This window comes from Sapajus apella, unplaced genomic scaffold (genome assembly GCF_009761245.1).
Source record: "Sapajus apella isolate SASKATOON/1434 unplaced genomic scaffold, GSC_monkey_1.0 scaffold24, whole genome shotgun sequence".
Classification (NCBI taxonomy): Eukaryota; Metazoa; Chordata; class Mammalia; order Primates; family Cebidae; genus Sapajus; species Sapajus apella.
Window position 1 is genome coordinate 19,787,969 of NW_022436964.1, and position 27,649 is coordinate 19,815,617.

The following is a 27,649-nucleotide window of genomic DNA, read 5'->3' on the forward strand; positions in this document are numbered from 1 at the left end:
TTATAATAAAATAATTTTTATTCCCTTGGTTATATACCCAGTAATGGGATTGCTGAGTCAGATGGTATTTCTGCCTCTAGGTCTTTGAGGAATCACCACAGTTTTCCACAATGGTTGAACTAATTTACACTCCCATCAACGATATAAAAGTATTCCTTTTTCTCCACAACCTTGCCAGCAGCTGTTTTTTTGACTTTTTAATAATAGAATGGCTAAAATTTTAAAAACTGATCGCATCAGCTGTTGGTAAGGATGTAGAGAAACTGGAACTCTCATATAATGCTGGTTGGAATGTAAAACAGTGCAACCAGTTTGTATTAACAGTTTTGGAGTTCCTTAAAAATTGAAATACATACTTACCATATCACCCAACCAATTCTACTCTTAGGGATTTATCCAAAAGAAAGCATTTGTCCAAAATCATGTACAATAATAGTCATAAGAGCTTTAACCATAATAATCAATAAATGGAAATAACTCAATTATCTACCAACAGATGAATATATAAACTCATTGTGATATATCCATGTAATCAAATACTACTCATCAATAAAAAGGAATGAACTGCTATTATAGGCAACAATATGGATGAATTTCAAAATAATTATAAGTGAAAGAAGCCACACAGAAAGAATACACACTGTATTATTTCATTATTATAAAGTTCTGGAAAATGTAAACTAACATATAATGACAGAAAACAGAAGAGAAATTGCAAGGGTAGGGAGGGATAGAGCTTGGTGGGGCAGGGAGAGATAAGAGAAAGAAAATAGGGACACAGGGAAACTTTAGGGATGATAGTATATACACTGTCTTGATTGTAGTGTTAATTTCACAGATATATACTACATCAGAACTTACCAAATTGTATACTTTATATGCAGTGTACTGTATGACAAATATGCTACAACAAAACTGTTCTTCACAAAATCAACACTGGCAAAACTAAGAATACACTAAACCTAGAAAACAAAAGCCTCCAAAAAAAAAAAAAAAAAAAAAGAAAGAAAAAAGAAAAGAAAAAAATCCTAGCACTTGGCAAACAGCTGATGGCATAGCAAGTAAAATGCTGATTAGATTTGGCCTGTGTGACTTCAAGAGAGAATGAATACCCACAGAAGAGAAATTAAAACAAAGCTGTATCAGCTACACCAGTAGAATATACTGACAATTGAAGCTGTCTGCACAGGGAATGGACTGCTTCGTAAGATAAAGCTCTCTTTCAGTCACAGAAGGAGTTGAAGTAGAAACTCAAATGATCACTTTGTTATGTGAGGGTCTAGGAGAAATTACTATTTGGGGTAGGAGACAGACAGTACTTCCTGATCTTTAACTCTACTCATTACCGAACATAGAACAAATAGTTTGTACTTGGGGAAAAACATATTTAATCACATTCATCAAACTTTAAAGCCATCAATACCCATCATTTTGAATGGTTTAAAGTATTTGGGAGCATATGAACAGGGTATACATATGCTCCCATTCATAATGAATGCACTTGTCAATCTTCAACAGTTATCTGTCACATAGAGAAAGCAGTAATCTTCAAAGATAAACATAGTTTTCTAATGTGTATTTGTCTTTCTGTTTGTTTTTCATATAGTAAGTTATTATACGTTTATTGAGAGAAGGGGGCATTTATAATGTTTACTATGCAATTCTTTTATTATTATTATACTTTAAGTTTTGGGGTACGCGTGCAGATCATTCTCAGCAAACTGACACAAGAACAGAAAACCAAACACTGCATGTTCTCACTCCTAAGTGGGTGCTGAACAATGAGAACACATGGACACAGGGAGGGTAACATCACACACCAGGTTTACTATGCAATTCTAAGCAGTTAAGAGTTCAATATATAATAGTAATAGCCACTACTTACTGAATATTATAGGCCTAGAAACTTAAGCAAAACATCTTGAACACATGAAGTTAGCAATACTTCAAGATAGCTATTACTCCCACTTTACAGATGAAATATATCAGGCTGAGTGAAGTTAAGGGGATCTTCAGGTTGAGGATCTGAAGTCAAGCCCATCTGGCTTCATAATCCAATCTTATAAAATCACTCCTACTTCACTGAAGAAGTAGGGGCCATCTGATGATCACTGCATACAGTCTCTTCCTTCTCCAAATATCTCCTATATTCCCACCCAATTTATTTTTTAAAAATACAAATTTCTTCATGTTATGCATCCAGCTTTGATGGCTTTACTGCCTTATAATTCCTTAGAGGCAAAGCACAAACTTGTCAACACAGTGGATAGGAGATCTTCCCACCTACTTTTCAAGCATCATTTCCTGTTATTGCTCCTGTGTTCTAGATATACTAAGATCTTTCAAAGTCCTTTAAAAATGCAATGCATTTGTACTTGCTGTTCTAACTTTTCTGCATGCCCTTATTTCTAGCATAGTGAATGAAATTTTATCTTTCCAGAATCAGTTTAAATATTGTTTCCTTTGATGAAGTCTTGACATTTCAGTGACATTTAGATGTACCTTCTTTTACATGTATGCCACTCTATTCATATTGGTATTATTCATTTGTAGGTTTGCTTCCTGCAAAAACAGCTCCTCCAAGACAGTTACTCATCCCTGTATCTCCAGTGCCCAAGCCCAATGTCTGATGTATGAGAACTGTTCAATAAATCATTATTGACTGAATGGACAGATGATGAACAGGAGAATGAGTAAACAAGCAAATTGATACACTAACAAGTGTCTGAAATTAAGGGCTTCTTAGGGGAATATATAAAAGAAACAGTACTTGCATAGGACAGAGCTACACAAGTTGCCACAATTATACTATGTAACTACACCTTACTAATTTATATAATTTCATCCTAAATGAAGTCTTCATTGAAGCAACTATTACTTTCTATCCTACTTGATTACGTGATCCTATTAAAATAGTTTATTTAACCAAAAGTAAAGGTAATATATAATTTGATACAAAAATTAATTCTCAAGACTGTAAAATGGTTGGAAACCAGGAGATCTGTGAACGACTCTGATTACTTGTCAAGAAAAAGAAAGCCAGAAGAATAACCTTTCTGTGACCTCCTCCCACAAACAAAACTATTCACAGATTTTACCATTTCAAGATATAACCTTGTTTAGTGCACTACTCCTGCAGATAATGAGACACACACAAAAAGAAAAAAACATACACACAATTTTCACCATTTGAAATTTCAGGCTACTTTCCTTCTCAATTCTTTATGATTTTCAATTAAAATATTTTTATGATCGATCAATATGTTTGATTAGTTTCCTAAAATCAATCTTAATAAACTGGGGTAATGTCTGCTACACTTTGGCTTGAGGAGCTTCTTTTATCATCTATTCTCTCACATAGACCTAATATGGAAATAATTTGGGTCTTGCTGGACATTGCTATTTTATGTTAAAATCAGGCTAAAACTAATCCTTTTTTAAAAATGCAAAATAAAATGGAACTTAAAGTCAAGAAGCTTTGAGAACAATTCTCAGCTAATGGAAAAATTATTTTAATTATATGAAAAATGTTCTAAAGCAATCTTCTGGGTAAAAACAAAGCATTACTTATTCGTTGAGGAAAATGCCTTCTCTAAAGAAGGGTTCATAGGTCAGAAGTCCTTAGTCTATAAAATTAAAGCCTTATAAATGAAGGTTAAAAAAAATTATATCTTGATAATTTTCTTCTAACATGCTGCCTCATTTTAGCAATAACATTTTGATTTATGCTAAAAAGCATTCCTTTCTGAAGAATTAAAATACGCCTTTTAAAAAACACCCAGAAAAAACACCTGAAGTGTTCTATACTCAGTCTATAACAGTGGACTTGACTTTAGAAGGACAAAAGAAGAAGCAATTTTAAACTCCATTAAGTATAATCATTTTTTCCTGAAACATGATAGTAACATGGAAATAATAACTGAATGATTTCAGAGCCCAGCAATGCAAAAGTTGAGAAATGAAAAATGAAGACAAAAATAAAAACTTTGGACTAAGATATCCCTTAAACAAAAGAAGACTATTTTCCAAAAGCTGGTATAATTTTCTCAGATTAACATGAGAACACAGGATATACAATTTGTTCTGATTTTTGCTTTTAGTATTTTCAAATTTGCTCCTGCTCCTTTTATAAACACACAGGTTAACAAAAGGAGGTAACTGATTTCTTAACTTATCACATTGTGATCTTTCAAGGGAAACAATTCAGTTCATTCAAGATTTGGTTCCAGTAAGAATTTTTCATGTCGCCTGCATGAAGGGATAATATTCTATAAAATGAAAGGACACCATGCATGAATTAAGTATGAAGCATTCATAAGAGAATCAGAATCTAATTAGATAAACACACTTCCCTACAGGTGGATATGAATTCAAAAGTCTCTGAAATCTCATATTTAAAGGCTAGCAGTGCTTTTCTAATTATGCTAAAAGTCCCTTGTCTGCTTGATCTCTCGTGAACAATTTTAATCAGGCAAGCCTAATATACTCCGTCTCACAGACAACTAAACAGAGCTTTCAACTATGAGCTAATGGGAAGACAAGGAATCACAAGCATTTTTATTAGAAGGGAAAAATGGCCAGCCTAGAGATTTGGCCAGCAATAAAGCAAGATTAAATCATGCTTTTCCCTCACTTAACCTACTTAACTTCAAGAACTACAGACATATAATTAATTTGCTCTTGAAATTTACTCTGTAAACATAAACACATGATTAAAAAATATTACATTCTTACAATTCACAGTGGTTTTAGTTATTTTCTTTTCCCATTCACAAATGGACTAATATACTAACAATCCTTTTGCTAGAGTCTAAGAGTAATCTCTTAAAAACTATCCTTTTTTTAAAAAAAAAGGAGAGTAAAAAATCATTCTCTGCAGCTTGTAGGGATCTTCACAAAGGATCTTGTTCAAAGTATTAAGTGGTAATTAAAAGGACCAAATAATTCCAACTCCACTTTTGCATCCCCAAATCCATTTGCTGCATCAGCTATCACCACGAGTCCCCTGTCCATTCTGAGGCCCTCCCATGATACAGCGACTTACTATAACCCATAAATTTTCCTCTTCTTCTTTAAAAAAAAATAAGGAAGGGTCTTGCTCTGTTGCCCAGGCCAGACTGCAGTGACACCATCATAGCTTGAATTGCAGCCTCAAACTCCTTCCTGGTCTCAAGTGATCCTCCTGCTTCAGCCTCCCAAGTAGCTAGAACTACAGATGCATTCTACCACATCTGGCCAATTCTTTAGTTTTTTGTACGGAAGGAGTCTCACTATGTTGCCCAGGCTGGTCTCGAACACCTAGCCTCAAATGATCTTTCCACCTTGACTTCCCAAAGCACTGGGTTTGCAGTTGTGAGCCACCGTACCCTGCCATAACCCACATTTTTAAACTGCAATTAACTACCTAAATCTAAATGCAACAATTTTAAACTCCTTTCTTCTAACCAATTCAACCCAGAAATACTGATGGGTGCGCTAGGCCCTAAGAATTTCCACCTATGCTATACCTAATTGGTTTTGTCTATTATCTTCATCTTTAAAATTAAAAATGAGATTCTTTGTTTGAATTTACCCCAATTATTTGCTACGCAGTTTGCAGCAATGTTCTCTACCCACTCTGTGCCTTATTTTCTCCATCTGTAAAACTGTTACAAGTAATACCCTCCCTCATAGAATAGAGGTAAGAATTAAATGATATAATATTAATATGCAGAAGAGCAACACCTAGCATACTGTAGACACTGAATTTCCTTCTTGTCATGTCCAAGATCATTGTTTTGAGGATCTTGAAGCATAGGCCTCAACATTTCAATTGAACCCCAAATAACATGCTGTTTCTCACGTTCTCCCTAGCAACCTCTGCCAGCCTCAGGACTCACCAGCAACCTTTACTCAGAACCTTTGTTTTATTATTTCCCCATCTTTACACTCAGCTCCAACTCTCTTGAGGATTTCCAGCTATTTTCATCCTAGGGCCCTTGGAGCTTCTCTGCTTCACACAGTTTTTCCATGCACTGATGATGTTTGCTTATTTATTAGAGATGGTTTCATTTACACTTGCCTCAGTTTTTACCTGCCTGGTTCTTTTCCTCATTGGTGCTGTGCTTCTCACTAATTACAACTGTACACTATCAGTTTATTTGACACTTTTCTATTCACATTGATTTAAAGACTATTCTTTACAGTTGAACTAAGATATGGAAAATAAGACAGGCACAGTGCCTCATGCCTGTAATCCCACCAATGTGGGAGGCTAGGGCAGAAAGATCACCTGAGCTCAGGAGTTCAAGACAAGCCTGGGCATCATGGCCAGACTTTGTCTCTACTAAAAATTAAAAAAAATAGCCGGGTGTGGAAGTGCATGTGTGTACTCCCAGCCACTCCAGACGTTGAGGCAGAAGGATTGTTTGAGACCAAGAGATTGAAGCTACAATTACTGAGGCTGCAGTGAGCTATTATCGCACCACTGCACTCCAGCCTGGGCAACTGAGCGAGACCCTGTCTCAAGAAAATAATAATAATAATAATGACCTAAGACAGAGATCATTAAAATAGTTTAGGACAAATAGTGATCATCACAGCCCAGGATAAAAACATTTGGTTAATTCTTTGAAAATGATTTTGGTTTTTATACTTTATTCATTCACCTATCAGATCCTATGGTTCTACTGACCTGGTTGCTTGATGGGTGTAAAAATTCAGCTTGTTTATTGAAATGGTAGATGCTAAAAAGAATATTTGCCTGGCAAGGCAGAGAAAAAGTAAAATTAAAATATAAACTTTCAACAAGTTTCATCAGTACTACTAAGATTGCAATCACATACATACAAATAAATCCCTTTAAAACCTCTAAAAATTAATTGTCTGACATATGTACAAATATCCCAGATTATGAAAATCTCAATTATGGTGTCAGAAAGATGAGATCTATAACAGGGAATGTCCCTTTGAAACAACATGAAACATAGTTAAAATGTATTTTAACTATGCTCAAAGGTCATTTCTCTTTTTTACTATTTTTTTTTGTTTTTCTCTTTCCTTAACAAAACATTCTCCCCAATCCTCTGTTTGATACACAAATTTGAAATGCTTAGTGATACAAAAGAAAGTGCTATTCTTTCTTTAAAAAAGAACTTTTTTAAAATTTTAGATGTGTGACTGTGGAAGAAAGTATTATTCTTTACATAAATATGAATTATATGTCTTTCACAGACTACATGCTTGTTAATTTTCCTAATGGAATTTAAAGTCTTTCCAAAATCCCAGAGTTAATCCCAACCTGCTTCAAATTATCATGTTTTAAAGTTTTGCCTCAGGTTCTCTGGTAAAGGACACTCACAAAAAATCAAATCAAGTGATATCAAGAACAGAATTTTTTCTAAAAAAGTAGCAGAAACAGTAATAATAATTCTTAGAATTTTCTCTTAAAAATTCTTAGGATCATTCCATTCAATTCACTCAGGCAAATTTTACATTCCAGTGAAATTAAATAAAGTATTGCAATGACTTAATTTAGTACTACCTGGGATAACAGCTAAAACTTTGTCTACTCAATATTTGGTTTTAAAAGAACTGCAATTACAACTGGCACCCAGATCCTGGTTTCCAATAGTACTTTCCAGTAAAAAGAATCAGAGTTCCAAGGAAAAATAGCTGATTCTAGGAGTGAAGCAGGAAATACAAGAAGTAAATCTGGAGCATCTCATAGTGTAGCAAAGCAAGGAAGTGCTCAAAAAAGAAAACCAAAGTAAAACACAGTGATGAAAGTATGTTAAAGAGATATAGGAGCCAACTAAAAGAGCTCTTAATGGCCAAAGCTGGAACAATTTGAGCAATACTACAGTGCTGGATTATAACCCAAAAATGATATAACCCATGAGCCATATTCATATATGTAAATGATTGAGGCTGAGCATGGTGACTCATACCTGTAATCCCAGAACTTTGGGAAGCTGAAGTGAGAAGTTCACTTTAGGTCAGGAGTTTGAGACAAGCCTAGGCAACATGGTGAAACCCGATCTCTACAAAAATTACAAACATTAGCTGGGCATGGTGGTGTGCCTGTAGTCCCAGCTACTCAGGAGGCTAAGGTAGGAGGATCGCTTGAGCCCAGGAGGTTTAGGCTGCAGTGAGATATAACTGTGCCTCTACACTCCAGCCTGGGCAACAGAGCAAGTCCGCAAGTCCCAAAAAGATAACAAATACATTTTGACTGGAAAAAAAATATAAACAGAAGGAGACAGAAATCTCTTGTGCAGAAGCATTCCAAATAATCTTCTTAGCCCTCACAAAGGAGGAACACAATTTCCCACTCCTTAAGTGTAGGCAGCATATAGTGACTTCCTTCCGAAGAGTAACTTCATAGTGGAGAAACTTATTAATAATAGGGGAAACCAGAGGTAGCGTACATGGGAACTCTGTTTAATATCTTCATATGCTTTCTGTAAATCTAAATTTATTCTAAAATTTAAAAGTATTAAAAATGTTTTTTACTATCTTCTACTAACTTTGGCTTTCTAAAGTTTGCTACTTGGCTTACCAGTAGAAACCCTTAGTCAATTTTGGAATTGTACAATTTAAATTGTACAGTTCTTCATTATACTCTCAAATCCACAAGTCACTTGTGCTGTAGAAGGAATTGGAAAAATGAGAAGCATATTTCTGCATATGAATACTGCTCTACCTGCAACAATCCACATGACGTAAATAACCAATTTTCTCATCTATAAAACCAGGCAAACCTGCTGTGATGGCTTTCTGTTACCCCTATGGGGATGGTGGGTAATGCTGACGCTCTATCTGACACTCTCATCATTGAAAGTGTGTCATCTACATCCTTCTCCAGCCTTCTCTAGCTTGGCCCACTCGGATGTCAATCTGGTACACGATCTGGCTCTTCTAGTTTTCTTTGGAATTGATACTCAAATGCCATTTTTTAAAAAACCAACTAATGGCCAGGCACAGTGGCTCGAGACAATAATCTCACTGCTTTGGGAGGCCAAGGCAGGAGAATTGCTTGACACTAGGAGTTCGAAACCAGCTTGGACAACATAGGGAGACACCAGTTCTATAAAATAATGAAAATAATAGCTGAGCCTGGTGGCGCATGCTTGCTAGTCCCAGCTAATACAGAGGCTGAGGCAGGAAGATTGCTTGAGCTCAAGAGTTTAACACTGCAATGAACTATGACTGTGCCACTGCACTCCAGCCTGGGCAAATAAAATAAAAATAAATTCATGTTAACATCACATTTGGAAGAAAACCAGAAATTAGATACAATGGTTGCTTCTGTGTGGGGGAACAGGAGGCTGGCGCAGGAGGAAGGCATACTTTGCACTCTATAGACACTCTGGCTATATGAATTATTTTTTACTATGTGTATGCATTCACTTTTAAAAACTTATTATAAAAGCAACCAGAAATCCATTATTTCTGAGGGAATACTATAGGTTTCTGATTTCAACCTTTGTATCTGCTATCTGTATATTACCTTTTTTTAATATGGTACCATAGAAAGTAGCATGGCTCCAGGCGATTAGACTAAAATGATTTCAGTCAAGTTCTTTTGTACCAAATCAGCTGTTTTAAAATAGCATAGCAGCCTTGGAATCAAAAGCAACTGAGGATGGAACATAGTCCTCTCTATTTACTAGTTATTTAGCCTCACTAATTCCTAGCTTCTTCATCTGCAAAACTGGAATAACAGTACCCATATCCCATAGGACTGTTGGAAATATTAAATAAAAACCCATGTAAAGTTCCTAGCCTCCTGGCAGGCCTATCTATTATGGTCATTATCAGTATAAATGGAAGTCTGTGAGGATATCTGATTTAACACTCTGTCATGTCTTCTACTCAGCTATGGATCCAGAAGCAACTTCCAAGTGTAAACAACCCCCAAGTATAATTAGTTTTCAGCAATTATTATTCCTAGTTTATTAGGAAAATAAATACTTATCACTAAATAACTAGAATGAACAATATTTCTTCTGCATAGAAATGTCCTAAATCCAAAGACACATGCAGAAGTCATACCTACTTAGAACTGAATAATTGTGGCTGGGCCCAGTGGCTCATGCCTATAATCCCAGCAGTTTGGGAGGCCAAGGCAGATGGATCACTTAAGGCCAGGAATTCGAGAACAGCCTGGCCAACAGGGTGAAACCCTGTCTCTACTAAAAATACAAAAATTAGCCAGGCATGGTGGCACATGCCTGTAATCCCAGCTACTCGGGAGGTGGAGGCACGAGAATTACTTGAACCCAGGAGGTAGAGGTTGCAGTGAGTCAATATTGTGCCACTGCACTTCAGCCTGGGCAGCAAAGCAAGACTCTGTAAAAAAAAAAAAAAAAAAAAAAAAAAAAAAATTGAATAAGTCTACTAATAAAGAAACAAAAAATCAAAGAGGTTATATAAAACATGTTTAAGGCATTATCCCAAAAGATGGCATAAATTTAGATTTTTAAAAGATAGATGCAACCTGGCCTTTTGCCTTAGTTCACTGTAAAAGGGTATGTCCACATGTAACTTGGGGATAGGTTTTTGAGATGAGTGGTAACATATATAAATGATTTTAGTAAAAACTCAGGTTATAGTAGTACATATAAATAGATTAGCTGTTCAAATGAATATGTGAGCGGATTTTATGAGCACAAACATGTGAATAAATAATGTTACCTATACGAGCTCTTTGCTATGATTTAGGAATGTCGTTCCTTTCCTGTCTCAAAAAAGTAGCTAAACAATGTATTTATCCTGATTTCTATTTTATCTTGGTTTGTAAAATAAACCATTTCAAAAACTAAAGGTATATTTCGACTCACAGGACCTGTATTTGCATAGCTTTGCATAAATAGATACATACACACAGGCAATACTCAAGAGAAGAAATACATGTATATCTCTTTGTATTTGAATCCAACTTCAGATATGTATGTTCTACCTTACCAAAAGATATACTGGGAATTTTTTAATAGTTCTAATTCTTTCCTTTAGGTTTTGCTACAAGATTCCTTAAATTGCGTCTTATGTCTGAGATCACACATAAGGGAAAGAGCATGTGTAAAACTGATTTCAAATCACATCAAGCTACTTGGTTGCCACTAGAAAGCTAAAAAGCATGGACCTGCTATAAATATTTAGGTTTTCCTTGTTAATAAATGCTCCAAGGCAACTGGGAAGAGATATATGGAAATCTGAAACTACAATGATAAAAATCTTAAAGAATCATCTATTCCAACTAGCTAGGAGTAGGAACCACTGAAGAAATCCCATTCTATGACTAGGCTACCCTGTTCAATAATGGCTACGTTTGACAATTTTTTTTCCCCACAAATCGTTCATTTTATATAACGATTCACAGTTTGTATGCCATTCATATGTATATAAAATCATCTAATCTTGACAAAACCTATGAGAAAAATGTGGCACAATCACGGGCACAGAAATAATGTGACTTACACAAAGCTACTAAGCTATGAATGGTAAAACTGAGATACCCAAGTCTCCTGCCCCTAAATGTATCTTTATTGTCTCCCACCTGATCTGCAGGACTGAATTCCACTTTCCCTGACAAGTCCCATTTCTTGCAGCACAATGTCCCCTTGTACGCCTAACTGGAATTCTTCTTTAGGTGGTTTATCAAATCCTCTCTAGTCAATTCCCTACTCTGTAGCTAGAGGTATCTTCCCAAATTTAAACCAGGAAGTCTTCTATGTAAGACCAGCAACTGTTGTTCACTGTTTCTAGATAAGGAATAGACTTTTTACCAAGGTCTTTAAAGAATGAATGACCTCATCCCTTCCTACCTTTTCAGGTTTAGAGCAGATTTTGTGATCATTGACAGGCTTTTTGTTTTTCTTAAGCACCATGCTTGCTCACCCTAGATCCCTCTCGACCCCTTTTCACCTAGTCAATGTATATTCTTTCTTACTTTCAGGCAAGCCTTCCCTTCTCTTCCCTTACTAAGTAAATCAAATGCTCCTACTATATACTCTTTCTCATGGCACCATATACCTCTACTTCTTTGAAGTTACCATCGTTGCAGTTTACATTTATTTATGTAATTACTTGGTTAATGTCTGCCTTTTCCATCAGACTGTCGGTGCCATAAAGAGTAAAAAGGAGGTCAGTTTTTCTGTTTTTAGTCACTATTATATCCCCAATGCTTGGCACAATTCCCAGCCTGCAAGTATATACGTGATTTAAAAGCTAAGCAAATATGGAACTAGGTTAATTCTTTCCATCTTTAAATATTTGAAAAGTTATTATTCTAATAATTTCTCTACATTACACACACAAAAGTTATGTTAAAAAACCATTCTGATTCTTCAAAATATTTTTTATGATAAAGTTCCCAGATACCTCTTAAAACCTGAAAACCGTAAATGAATACAATGTTATCTTCTCATCAGTACAGAGACTGCTCTTCCCCATTCCAAGTACTTCACTTCTATTAAAACAGTCTACACTTGTGTTTTTAGTTTGTGCTGATAGAGCAATATCTGAGACTGGGTAATTTACAAAGAACAAAAACTAATATCTTACAATTCTTGGCTGGAAGTCAAGGTGTCGCCAGGTTTGGTTGTCTGGTGAGGACTGCATCCTCCAGAGTAGAGGAAAACTGTGTCCTCACATGGCAGAAGAAGGAGCTCCTGAAGGCTGTGAAAGTTGCTTTTATAGGGGTCTTACTCCCATTCACAAGGGAAGGAGCCCTCATGACCTTATGACCTCTTAAAGATCCTGTGCTCTAATAGTATCACATTGGCCCCTAAGTTTTCAAATTTCACTTTTGGGGAAGACACATTCAAACTCTGGCACTGTGGGACATGGCAGTGACAGTTAAACCACAACTTCCCAGGTCTCTTCATATGAACTTCTTTTAAAACACATCCACTTGATTCGTGGCTAGTTTGATAATTTGACAAATCTATATGCAAAACTTTAATCATTATTACAGACCATCTTAGTTTCCGCCAATCATTTCAGATGACTAAGCTTTTTCAACCCTAATTCCCTGAGCCAAACTATTAGCTTTTGCTCCCAGCTGTATGTGATATGCAAAATGTGATGTGCCTGTTTAATCCAAGTCCGTGATAACAATGATTAATAGAACAGAGTGAAAAAAACGACCATGCCATGTCACTAGAAATACCTTTCTCCAAGCTGACATCAATTGATTCATCAAATTATTTCAATCATCCACTAATTTACCCGGCCCAATAACCCAACTCCTAATTTGGCCATCTATTAAATATTTCATAAACATATCATGAGACACTTTGCCTGAAACATTGCTAAATTCAATTTACTCAACCTACATGGGGAAAAAAAATCACATGTTTAACATGACACACTCCCAGTGAGCCCATGTGGTCCCTTGAAGACTGCTCCTTTTCTAGGTAAGTCCTCACAAGTATCTGTCTAATAATCAGTTAATGAATTGTCCAAAGGGCCAGGTGCGGTGGCTCACACCTATAATCCCAGCACTTTGGGAGGCTGAGGCAGGCAGATCACAAAGTCAAGAGATTGAGACCATCCTGACCAACATGGTGAAACCCCACCTATACGAAAAATACAAAAATTATCCGAGCATGGTGGCAGACACCTGTAGTCCAGCTACCTGAGGGGCTGAAAGAGGAGAACCACTTGAACCCAGTAGGCAGAGGTTGCAGTGAGCAGAGATGGTGCCACTGCACTCCAGCCTGACAACAGTGCAAGACTCCAACTTAACAACAACAAAAAAAGAATTGTCCCAAGGATAAACATAAAACCCACTAATCTTATAATAGCAGAATTCTACCTTTCCTCTCTTTTTTGAAAATAAAAACAGTATCTGCATGATCTTTAGTCTTCTGGCATCTCTGTTACTGGTCATAATGGTTCAAAGATTACCTAACCATTCATATCTGCAAGTCATTTAATCCTAGGACATTAACTAGTTGAGAGCAAAAAAGTGTTTTCTCATCATTGCTTTGCCTTTCTTAACTTTAATTCCCTTGCCACTGTCATTAGTCTTCTTTACTGAACTTGAATATCATTTTCTTTTGATAGAGAAATTAAAAACCCAGGAGTTCCATAACTCTGCCTTCACTCCACTATCCAGTATTACATCTGTCTCAATCAGTAGTTTATTCTTTTATTATTATGTTTCTTTCATGATCTGAACATAATATGTTCCAGTACTTACTATCCTTATAAGCCTCAATGCATTTTAGGATTCAGTTTCCTGTATGCCATTCTCTCAGTTTTATACTACATTTGTATTTGTGTCCCAACCTCTTCTTACTTATGAGACTAATTTTGCTTATATAGTCACTATTTCACTTTAAGGAACTCCACACATTCATTCATTCAATGAATGTTTTACTGATGGCCATCTACATGCAATTTACCAAACTAAAGCATACAAAGATACCTAAGATCTATCTGGTCCCTGTCTTCAAGGAATCTAGACAGAAATATAGGCTGCTAGGTGGAATTGTAGGCTTCTATAATACCAAGATAAAAATAAGTGCTGTGTGAGCAGAGTACAGAGCAACTAGCTCAAGCATGAAATAGCTGCTTAAGTCTTCATCAAGGAAACGACATCTGAATTGAGTCGTGAGGAAGCAGCCATTAGAAGACTGGAAGTATCCTAGGGAACAGCATGTGCAAAGGTATGGCAATATGAAAAAGTACATTGTTTTCATACAGGAATGATGGGCTTCATGCACCTAGGACTTAAGGTGCATGAAGTGTAATTTCAAGAGACAGCTTAGAAATACGGGGTCAGTTATAAAAAAAAAAAAGGCCTTGTAATATAAGTCTCCAATACATAGAATACAATAAAATGAAGCAAATGCTCTCTATAGAATACTATGCAGCAGTTAGGAGTAGCAATCCAGAGGTATGCCCAATGACATAGACAGATCTTTAAAACAGTGCTGAGGTCAAAATAAAAAAATGTCTACAGCATAACACAAAGCATGCAAATTTAAAATACATGCAACTCCAGTATTTGTCTGTACACAAAATAAATCTACATGTTTTACAAGGGCACATACAAATAAAAGGATTCAGATCAGAAACATCAGAATTTACCTATCGAGTAGAAGAGTAATGAGGGTAGGAAATAGAAACAAAGTGTTTTTTTTTAAGAAGACATACACTTGTTTCATGACACAAAAATCTGTATGTTTTCCTACAGTTGACAAAGGTTTTAAAGTCTGGGAATGGCAAAATCTAATGTAGCTTTTAGGAATAAAGTTTGGCACAGTGTAAAGAATATAGTCCTATAGTTATAGTTTCTTCTTGAGTCAATGAACCTGGGTTCATTACCCTTTTTCTACATATGCTTGATAGATCTTATTATTCTGTAAGAAAAGGGTAAGTATAAGACTAAACTGCCAGTAAGTAAAGATGGGTGTAGAAATTTTGGTAGTAGAAGAAAGTAAAGACAAGAGCTGAGAGGGAATAAGTAGCTGCAGATAAAAGTGGCATCTTAAAACTCAAATTTGATTATCTGCCAAGAATAGTATTGAAAACATTCCTGCTTTGCAACAGACACTGAACTAAATAAATGCTAAGAATTTCACCAAATTTAAGATCTGTTCATTTTCTTATAAGTGTGCCAAAGGGAGAGCAACAAGAAATTAAAACAAAGCCTCTCTGAGTATGTCTTGGGAGCTCAGAGTAAAGATCTCTGGAATAAACTCACACACGCCCTATCACTTGAGAGATGAATCTTGCATTACACCAAGAACTGCTTCATCTGTACAAACAGACTTTCTATAGAACTGTAACTGAACACTACAGGCAATGAGCCAACACTTTTAAATTTCATCAAGCTCTAGTGCCAGGTGACAACTGTTTGCTGTGACATGATTTATGCAACACATTTCATCTAGTTATCTCAGAATCAAAGGAATTTTACCAAAGGGTTCTTATTCAAATAAACAGGAAGAATTTCTACCCCAATCACATCTGTGAAAAGTAGAAGACACGTGGTAAGTTTCAGGAAAAGATCCTACTGATTAAATTCTGAGAATAAAGGACTGGAAAACGTAAAATTGGCACACTAACTGGGCACTCCTCTATCATGAAGATGCTGTTTTACATTTGGATGCAGTGAGCTAACTAAAAAGCTACCGGAATCAAAATAAATTTTATGAATAATAAGTGAAAGTATACATAACATAAAACAACACTTATTTATATAACTTTACATTTCTATAGACATACTCATGAGGGTCAGATTTTTTTGTTTTGCTCTTCCCTTTTTGTTCTGTATGTCAGTAATTTCATAGGAATTCTTTTCCTTCTCCGTCTTCTCTTGAAGTATCACTTCAGCCCCTAGTTATTTCATCCTACTACATTCTTATCCATTTTACTCAGAATAAATTAGAGTTTGAAAGAAGGTAGAATTTAAAAGAGGAAAGCTTCCAGCAAAGTTCTTTACCTAAAGAAGGTTACGTATGTTATCCATGAATGGTGAGAGTATGGGTGTAGTTCCTTTTCTCTTCATAATACTTGTGTTGCTTTTGTAATCAAGGAAAAGAGTTTTAAATACTGATATAGTGATATGACGGAGAAAAAAAATTTATCATAACAAATGTTCAACTTCAAAAGATGGTTGGTTACATATCAAAGGACTCTGGTCAGGGATCTTCCTCTTGCCTTCTACCATTACTCAGGCTTACAACCCAACTTAGATATGAATACACGAATTCATCAGCTTTATCATAGCGAATGTGACCAATTAGATGATGGAAGGGGAAGGCAGGGGCCAGTAAAACCTAAAAGTTGCATATCAGGTACTTAGAAAAGATAATAAATCTATTCTGGGCTCTACAAATTAAATTATACTAAAATGCTCAATTTTTTTTTGAGATGTAAATTAAATCAGCACCAATTGGAGAACGCAAATACTCTTACTCCTGAATCTACACATAGATTATTAAATAATCTAATATTTTAATATCACATAATAGATTTCATATTATTTTTAAAAAGTCCTTGTTCCATAAAACAATTATCACCCTGATATTTGCCCAGCTTTCCTCTACCTTATACTAATCAAATAAATAAGATAAACCAACATTTTAAAAAATATAATTTTCAATGTTTAATTTTACTTTTCTTAGCACTAAACTTGAAATTGATAAACTCAGTGGTTGTAAAACCTTATTCATATCACTTAGCTCACTTTTGTCTACTTTAAATGAAGCAGGATTTCACAGACGCGTAGAGCTAGTACTTTACCTCCCTTAACCCCATCCCAACCCCACTCCAGGTTTAGTTATAGGCTACACATGCCCACTATCAAAAAAAGCTTCTAAACACTGTTAACAATTTTCTTGACATTTCCAAGTACACATGCTTCTATTTCTACAGTAAGAAAAGACAATGTTTCCCTAATCGCTTAACCAATTTCCTAACAAACAACACATTTTCATTACATGTGCAAAAGAAAACTATAAACGTCTCTCAATACTTCTCCTGAATTCTTACTCTAACGTATTTAATGTTCTCACAGATTATTTTTCTTATGACAGATTATCATAATTTATAAAATCTGACAATTCTTAGTACATTTTTAACATCCATTGCTGAGATTCTATTTATTTTTTTATCTTCATTAACATTTAAAATATTTATTTAATATAATATTTATTTAAATTAGATTGACAAAATATATGTTGCAAACGTTTATAAAGCTCTTAAGACAGCAACAGACCTTGGCCGAAAGGGTCGTAGACATGGCGGCGATCAGGATGGGAAAACTGACAACCGTGCCTACAGGTCTGATTTATGCATCTGTAAGTGTACATGCAACCAAAGAAGAGGAATCCAAAAAGCAGCTAGTGAAACCAGAGCAGCTCCCCATATATACAGCACCACCGCTCCAGTCTGAATACGTTGAAGAGCAGCCTGGTCATTTACAAATGGGCTTTGCTTCTGTCCGCACTGCAACTGGTCGTTATGTTAGCTGGTGCAAAGGTGTTTATGTCTTTGTGAAAAATGGGATAATGGATACAGTACAATTTGGAAAAGATGCTTATGTCTATCTGAAGAATCCTCCTCAAGATTTTCTTCCGAAAATGGGAGTTATTACACTTTCAGGATTGGTGGGCTTGGTTTCAGTGAGAAAAGGTTCTAAGTTTAAGAAAATTACTTATCCTCTGGGACTGGCCACTTTAGGAGCAACTGTTTGCTACCCAGTTCAGTCGGTAATAATTGCTAAGGTAACAGGGAAAAAGATATATGCTACAAGCCAGCAAATTTTTGAAACAGTTAAATCACTGTGGACAAAAAGCAACAAAAAGGAGTCACTTCCTCAACCTAAGGAAAAAACTAAGCTAGGATCCTCTGCCGAAATAGAAGTATCTGGAAAAACAACTCACGTCTTGAAACAACACTCATTGCCTTTGCCAACATAACTCAGCTCTGAAGCAAAGACCAAATCAGTGTCCACCTCAGGTGCTACACAGTTTATGCCTGACCCCAAGCTCATGGATCACGGGCAGTCCCACCCAGAAGATATAGATATGTACAGCACTAGAAGCTGAAGTAGACTGCATAGAGAGACTACATAGAAAACTACAAGATGTGTGTAATGGGTAACTGATACATAGAGTATTACCTAAACAAGTTTTCCCCTTACATCTCCAAATGTGCAATTTGATAAATTACATAACTGGTTAACACAGAAACTGTGAATGCAATGCAAACGATATTAAATGATTGATGAGGAGGCATAGATAGAAGTTTTAGCTTGCATTTGGTGACCTTTAAGGGCATTTATTAAAAAACAACAACAACAAATGAAGACATGAACTCCAGTGAGACTAAAATCTGAAAATACATCTATGTATGTATAAAGACATACATATTTATATGTATAAACATATATTTCTGCTCTAGCTTCCCTGAATTAATGTCAGTTAAATTAGAATGGTGTGTGGAAAGATGTGTTTCCCTCTTTTTTTTTTTTTTTTTTTTTTTTTCATTTCCTAGAGCTGGAATAAAATATCCGTGTTTTATGGGACATGAAAAAAAAAAAAAAAGACAGCAACAAACTACTTTCATCACATAAAAACATAAATTGAGTTTCACGTTTATCACTCAATAAAGTTCACCATTTTTATTCATTTAATTCAGCTTCCCAATCCACCAAAACAATTTTAACAGATACCATGTTAGATGGTAGATGGTATTTGTCATCCTAATCCTAAAGTTCACAGAATGTGCTTTGGATGAAAATAGAACAGTTTTAACACCACCATGTAAAAAAGTCATGCAATGAGGTCAACTCAAATCAGTCACTAAGCAATCTAAATACATCTATCAGTTTTCTCATCTAAATGGGATACAATTTAAGAACTATATTGCATGTTCAAGGAATAGTTTCTTGCCACAAAGAACTGTTAGTAGAAAAATATTGTGCTAGAAAAAGGATTTTTTAAATTTAACGTAACATAACAATTACCACTGACAAGTCTGTTAAGTTGAAATATAAACAAAGTATGACTTAATGAGAATATACAAGAGATTTCACAAAATGTTTATATTAACAAAAACAAAATCATAAGTACTAACATTTCTGAATATATTTTCATATACCATACCTATGGTTTATTGATACTAAATTAACATCCAAAGATATTAAATTTTAATTTGCATAACAATTTTTACAAATGCCTACATAAGCATACCTACATAAGCTATTTTGTTTTTAAATACACATAATCATTTGGAGATATCTGAAAGGGAGAACATACCCTTTAATACATATTAAAATGTTTCTTATTTCAGTCACAAGAAATAAGTTGTTTGAGTGGCCCAAGTGAACTTTTGTTATTTGTCTTCCTAAGGGAGATTGCACTGTAGAATGTTTGTCATTTTTTTCTTTTTTAAATCCGGATAACATTGGTCTCATAAAATGAGTTGGGGACTGTTACCCCTTTTATTTTCAGGAAGAGTAAACCCAAACTTAATTTTGAGTTGGAAAATACAAAATAACTGTAACCAAATCCTATCAAACCCAGAAACATACATATGAACAGATAATGACAAAATGGGATTTATCTCAGAATTCAAGGTTGCTTTATCATAAAAATATCAGTCAGGGTATTTTACCAGATTAACAGATTAATATAAAAAGCATAATATAATCTCGATTTAATATTCATTCAAAAATAACCCTCAGCAAACTGGGAGTTGAAGGGAATTTCCTCAGCCTAATAAAAGGCAGCCAGAAAGAAACTATAGCTAACATCATGCTTACTAAGGAAGGACTGAATATTTTCTTTCTAATATAAGAGGGCAAAAGATATCCTCTTATTTTTACTTAACACTGTAGATCCTAATCAATGCAATAAGGCAAGAAAGATTAATCAAAGGCAGATAAATTAGAAAAGAAGTAGTAAAAACTGACTTTATTTGCAGACATGACTGTCTATGCAGAAAATTTTTAAGAGCTTACCAAAAATTAAATAAATAAAGCTATTAGTAATAGTGCATTTGGTAACATTACAATGTTACAAGGTCAAAATATAAAAAGTGAATCATACTTCAAAACTAGTCATATTGTATTTCAATACTAGCATTGCTAATATTGCATTGCTAGCATCACAAGAGCATATGATATCACTTAAGATAGTGCTAAATATATAACGGAATAAACTTAACAAAAATATATGCAAGAATTATGCACTAAAAACTACAAGACACTGGTAAGAGAAAGTAAAGACGTAAGTAAAGAAAGAGAGATATCATGTACTTGGATCATAACATCCAATATTGTTTAATATATTAATTTTCTTGAAACAGATCTAAAGAGTCAATACAAGTCCAGTCAAAATCCAGGAGGCTTTTAAAAATTTATATGAAAATGTAGAGAACATAAAGTAGCCAAAACAATTTTGAAACACAAGAGAAAGTGGGAGGACTTATATATGTCTTAACTGTAAGACTACAAAACTTTATAGTCTTACAGTTAAGACATTTTATATAATTTTTATTATATAAAAATATTATTTCCTTACAATAATAAGGAAGATATTTATTTCCATTCCATTATTTTAATTACTACCTTTATAATAAAGATAGTAATTAAAATAATGGAATGGAAATAAACCCACACATACATATGGTCAATTGATTTTTCAATGAAAACACTAAGGTAATTAAACGGAAAGTTATTGTCTTTTTCAACAAATGGATCTGGAACAATCATATACCCATTAGGAAAGATAAGACACCTCATATCATATACAATAATTAACTCAAAATATATCAGAAACCCAGAAATGAGATTATAAGCTACTAGAAGAATACAAAAGGCAATCTAATATTCAGTTAGATAATAATCTTTAACACTCCACAAAAAGCACAAAGATAAAAAATCAATAAATTGGGTTTCATCAAAACTAAAGACTTATTCTTTGAAAAGGCACACTTAAGAAAATGAAAGCACAAGCACACAGACTTGGAAAAAAAATTTAGAAAACATTTCTGATCAAGGACTTGTATTCAGAGTATGTAAATACATATACAGAACTCAGTAAGAAGGAGACAAAAAACTGTTTTTTAAAAAATAGGGGCTGGGCAATGGGGCTCATGCTTATAATCCCAACACTTTAGTAGGCCAAGGCAGGAGGAATGCTTGAACCTAGGAGTTCAAAACCAGCTTGGGCAACATAGGAAGTCCCCAGTATCTACAAAAATTGTAAAAATTAGCTGAGCATAGAGGTACATGCCTATGGTTCCAGCTACTCAGGAGGATGAGGTGAGAGGATTGTTTGAGCCTGGGAAGTCAAGGCTGCAGTGAGCTGTGATCATGACACTGCACTCCTGCCTACATAAATAAAAATGAAACTAAAAAATAGGGAAATAGTTTGGACACTTTACACAAGAATATATGCAAATAACCAAAAACACTTGGAAAAAATGCTCGAAAAATTAATCATTTTAGGGAAATACAAAGTAATGTAACTGTAATGAGTTAACATTACACCTTCATTAGAATGATAGCTAAAATAAAAAGTACTGCTAACACCAAGTGTTGACAAGAATGTAGTGCAACTGGTAGGAATGCAAAATGGTACGGCCACTGTGGGAAAGAGTTTGGCAGTTACTTATAAAAATTAAAACACACCCTTATCATATGACTCAGCAATTGCCTTGTACACATTTATCTGAGTAACATAAAAACATATGTTCATAAAAACACTTATACTGCATAACGCTGTGTCTGCATAACTGCCTTATTCATAATAGCTAAACCCTGAAAAAGAAAAGTTCCGCCAAATAGTAAACAGAATAAACAAATTGTGGTATAGCCACACAGTGAACTACTGCTCAGCAATAAAAGGAACAAACTACTGATACATGTTCAGGTAAAATCTAAAAAAGGCCACATACAAAAACTACATACTGCATGATTCCATTTATATAAAATTCTAGAAACGGCAAAACTGTAGTAATAATAAAGCAGATCTGTGGCTGCCAGAAGCAAAGAGATGGGGAAAAGGATTGACTACAAAAGGGCAGGAACAAACTTTTGGGGGTGATGGAAATGATCCATACTTGATTGTAATGGTAGAACACAATTGTATACATCTGCCAAAACTCATCAAATTGTACACTTAAAACTGGTGAATTATACTGTAAGTAAATTACAACCCAATAAAGATGATTTTAAAAATAAAAGCAATTAAACATATGTTGAAGACTTTTACACTGGTGGGAATGTTTGATAATTTACTCATCCAAGATGTTAGATTTGGATAGCTTAAACATTCCCAACTTGTTAGATTTGAACAGTTCCAGCTTGTCAGATTAGAACAGGTAAAAATGTAAATACTAAAAAAAAAAAATTCAAAAGGTATTGGTGAAAAATAAGTGTCTCTCTTACCCTTATGATTTCTATGCCTTTTTATACTTTATTTATATTCACAAGGAAACAATACTGGTATATAAGGATTTGTTCCTAATTAAGGCATCTACATTTTAAAGGGGTGCTTTATTAAAATAGAAGAATCACTAATTCATAGTAATATGCAGGTCATTCTTCTCCGTAGGGGAACTTTCCCCAAAACCCTTACAATCTGAATTCTTTATCCCTACAAATCAGAGTATCAGTAGTCTAACAGCATTTTAGTATCTCACTTCTAACAATCTACCAATCCTTGTTCTATTAATCTTGCGGCAAACATAAACCATTTCTTATCATATGTTAATCTGTTTTTATTTAATTTTTTTAAACAGAGTCTGACTCCGTTGCCCAGGCTTGAGTGCAGTGGCAAGATCTCAGCTCACTGCAACCTCCACCTCCCAGGTTCAAGTGATTCACCTGCCTCAACCTCCTGAGTAGCTGGGTTTACAGGCATGCCCAAACATGCCCAGCTAATTTTTATTTATTTATCTATTTTTAGTAGAGACAGGGTCTCACCATGTTGGCCAGCCTGGTCTTGAACTCCTGACCTTATGTAATCCACCTGCTTCGGCCTCCCAAATTGCTGGGATTACAAACGTGAGCCACCACACCCAGCCCATATGTTAATCTGGATATATTACAGGTTTGATGAAAATATCCTTAAAGAGTGACTACAAAAATCAAAGCTATTTTTCTTGTTCTGCAGAAGTTTCCAGTATGCAGAGAAGAGAAGGTATACCAACAGGACATTTTTATGAATAATACAAGATACTATATATCTCAAAATAGAGTGGTGGGTGGTAAAGAGAGTAAGTATTGCTATGGTGGAAAAAAGCAAAAGCAAAGGTGGACTCAAAGGAGATGGGGGGACTTGACTATTCCTGAAAAACTGGGTTTGAAAAAAAAGTGGAGGACAATTTCTTACCAGGGCAAAGAACAGGAGAATGATGTAGCCATGATGATGTGAACAACATTTTCAGTGGTCAGAGTAGAGACAACATATTTGAGTTGGAAAATTAGAGAGAAATACAAGATTGGAAGTATAGAATTTATTCAAACAGCATTTATTAAGTACCTATTATATGCCAGGCACAGTATAGAAATGAGCAGTTTGGAAAGAAATTCCAAACTAAGACATTTTGCCTTTTTACTCTGTAGTGGGAAAACAGAATTCTAACGAACTGATGGCAATTTCATATAACATTATTTCAACCAATCTTGGCAACAAATGATTTTAAATAATAGAAAAATAGAGTCTCAGGAAGGTATATGTATATGCTTAAGGTCATATAGCCAAAACAAAAGCAAAAATCCCACATCCTCCTATTCCTAGCTCCATGCTCCTTGTCTCATTCTACTGGCTATATCCTTTAGTCCTTTCATTTTCTCAAGCAAACAATAAATTATTAAGGGAAAAAAATGTGATGCAATAAAAGCAATGTTTTAGTCAAATGCATATGGCAAGGTTGTATGGGTTGAATTAAAAGGTAAAGAACATGGAAGGAAGGAAAGCTATTAGTATAGTTGGCACAGAAGTAATTGTGGCTTTTGTCAATTACTTTTGCACCAACCTATAGTAACTGTAATAATCTAGGAATTAGTGGTAGCAGTAATAATGGAAGCCATTGCATAAGAGACTTTGTATAAAAAGATTCAATTAGATGTCTTGTTTAAAAATGCCAAGAGATTCAAAGATAACTAGGTGATTAGTAAGTAGAGCCACTGATAAAATGTAAACGTCAAGAAATGGTTCTATTTTGTTGAGGAAATCTTCTACTGTGGTCAAATTATTGCCCAAAGTCAAAGATACTAGAGATAAAACATTTTACAAGTCTCTACCCCTACAACAAAATAATCCAGAGTTTACTATCATCTTTGGATCTTTTAGTTACAAATACTTGATTTCTATCTAGACTTAAAGTCTAGACACGACCCTCTATCTAACCCCCAGAGGTATTCATATCCATAAAGCCCAGTAACAGTTTATGCCTACTTCCTGGAAACCACTAAGAGAGCTTATATAGCTAAATCTAAAGAATATGTAGTTCTTTAATAATTATAAATCAAGACATCCAACAGAAAACTAGTCTTCAAAAGGGGATAACAAAGAGGGTGAGGACCAAAGAAGTAAGAGCTAAGCCCAAGTAAAAGCATATGTAACCTGGAATGGAAAGAAAAGTCAATACTGCTCTTTGAAATGGCCAGTAGAGGCTGCCAGTGTACAAGCACACACAGGGCTTCCCCTCCCTGCCTCCCACAGACACAGAGTTGTCAACAAAATAAGAAACATTTCCATGGTATAATATGAAGCCCAACATTCTAGGCTCATCATAGGGCATCAAGCAGCAGCAATCACCAAGGGTCCTTCCAACCCTGGCTTCTGTCATGGGAACAAATGAAAGCCAGAATATTATTTTGAGTATTTTTGAAAGATGATCACATTTAGCCACTGTATGAACAAAAAAATCCACCAATCCTATGTGATTACCTTTCCAGAAATGATACCTCTAGTTTTATAGACATGTAAAAAATGGGTATTTTTGCCTGAAAAATAACTCAATTTAGAGCCTTCAAAATCCTTAACTGAACAGATGTATTATTCAGCTTCTTCAAATACAGTGAATCATTTACAGCTGAAGCAAATTTTCACTGAGTACAGAGTCATAATTTGATCTATAATTTGTAAGTATTCTTAAACAACAAATACTAACATGCTTAAACGGAATTTATTGATATTCAGCAGTCAGGTGAGATTCTGTCCATCTGTGCCCCTCACCCAGAGCCAAAAACACAAAGACACTCAAATACACCAAGTGGCAATCACTTTTTAAAATTCATTTCATGAATCTGCTCTACAATTTTAAGAATTATGTATCTGGCCCTTTTTGAGCACCACAACACTGCTATTTCTTGTAGAGAGAAACTTTGCTGTCAATCACTGCTCCCTTTTGCCACGCAAATATGTGCTGCAGCTTTCACTTGTCACTCCTATTATACGTAATGTAGGCAGCTTAGCACTAAATCAATTTAAGGAACTGCAGGAGTTAAATACATACATTATTATTATGATGACAGAAAAGGCAATGAATGTCTTGCAGCTCCATTTGCTTTCTTTGTTAAGAAAGAAAAAGCTAATTATCTACAGCTGTCAACCATGAAGACCTAGACCTATTAAAGTCAACATTAGCCTTGGACAACTGAAAACATTTCTCCGATTTTTACCTGATTGTTTTCTTTTTGGAAAAAAAGAGAAAAAACACATACTTTCATTACAAAATATTAAACATTCTAAAGGGCAATGTAAAAACAAGTTGAAAAATGTAAAATTACATACTTGTATCCCTTTTCCTAACCAATTCATTTAATATATTTTAAAAATGCCTGTCAGTTTTTTTGTAATATCCCCTCTCCAATTAGTGTAGCCAAAATTTAGAAAAATGCAAAGCATCTCCACATAAATTCATATAAAAAACATTCAAGTGAAAGCCCAGACTAGTGGTTACAATGAAACTATGTTACAGATGATCAAGGGATAAATTCTGTTCATTTATTTAACAAAAAAAGAAAGAAAGAAACACGTCACAAAGTTGAACTGTTGCAAAATGACAGAAAATGAACACTGAATCATGCACTTCTATGTTCATATATTATTTTCTTTACCTATCAATCTTCTATTTTCTAGTCTAGTACCATTAGAATCCAGAACTAAATATCTGGTATTGAATTTTCTTTTTTCAAATTTAAGGATCAACTCGCGTATTTTTCCAGGACACCCAATAAAGATGAAAACAATATTTTCAATAAGTCAAAGATAAACTTAATATACGAACTATGAAATCTCTCAACCCTGTGTTTTAAAAAGTACACAAAGGTCTTTAGTCTTGATGGTGAACATAAATTTTCTTTGCATTTTTTTTACTGGATCAATGATAAAATATTATTTTCCTATTTTTTCTTTAGAAGAGCTCTTCTTCTCATGAGAATATACTTAAAACTATTTTACAATTTCACATTAAAATACTGTCCAGTTTTCAAATAATTTTTTAGAAACCAATATAGGTTAATTCAACTGTACAAAATCAACCAATAGAAGAAAAACATGACATGTAACCCAAAAGAACTATAGTTTTAAAAATTATAGCTCATACCTAAGTCCCTAAACCAGCCTTAAAAAGGAAGCCTTTTTAAAGTACATGACTCCAAGATACTGATTTGCCATAAGCCCCCCTGCAATCTTGAGAGATCACTATTGTAATCCCCAGTCTCTAATTTGAGACAAAAAATAGAAGGTCAAGAATCATCAGTATAAATAACATAAAAATCAAACGTGTCTCAGATCCAAAGAATGATATGTAAAAATGGAGAGCCAGTCATGTTTACGTATAGACATAGACATAGCCTAAATGATTAAAACAAACAAAAAACAGTATAGTTATGTGCCCACAAAATACTAAGTAAATTTCCCACTGCTACAAACTAGTAACTGACAGGAGCAGGATTCCATCTCAACTTTTTACAACAAAGCCCAGATTCTTTTCACAGCCCAATACTACCTTCCAGAGTTCTTCTCTGACATGGCTTTACATTTTCAGAAATCTGTATCTATTGTGATTGAGAGACAGTTGCTATCCTTTACAACTGATGATGCTGGTGACAGTGTTATTCTCCATGCATATAATCAGAGCAGAATTGACAAAAATATTAGGAGGTAATCGTTGTCTTAAAATGACC

At 34.7% G+C, this 27,649-nt stretch overlaps 1 protein-coding gene and 1 pseudogene across 7 annotated transcripts in view; one reads left to right on the forward strand and one right to left on the reverse strand.

The window, feature by feature from the left end:
• Positions 1–27,649, reverse strand: part of RFX3 (regulatory factor X3) — a 295,708-nt gene that overhangs the window by 216,536 nt on the left and 51,523 nt on the right. The gene's annotated exons all lie outside the window — the stretch shown is intronic.
• On the forward strand, positions 17,608–19,046 carry LOC116559860 (annotated as a pseudogene).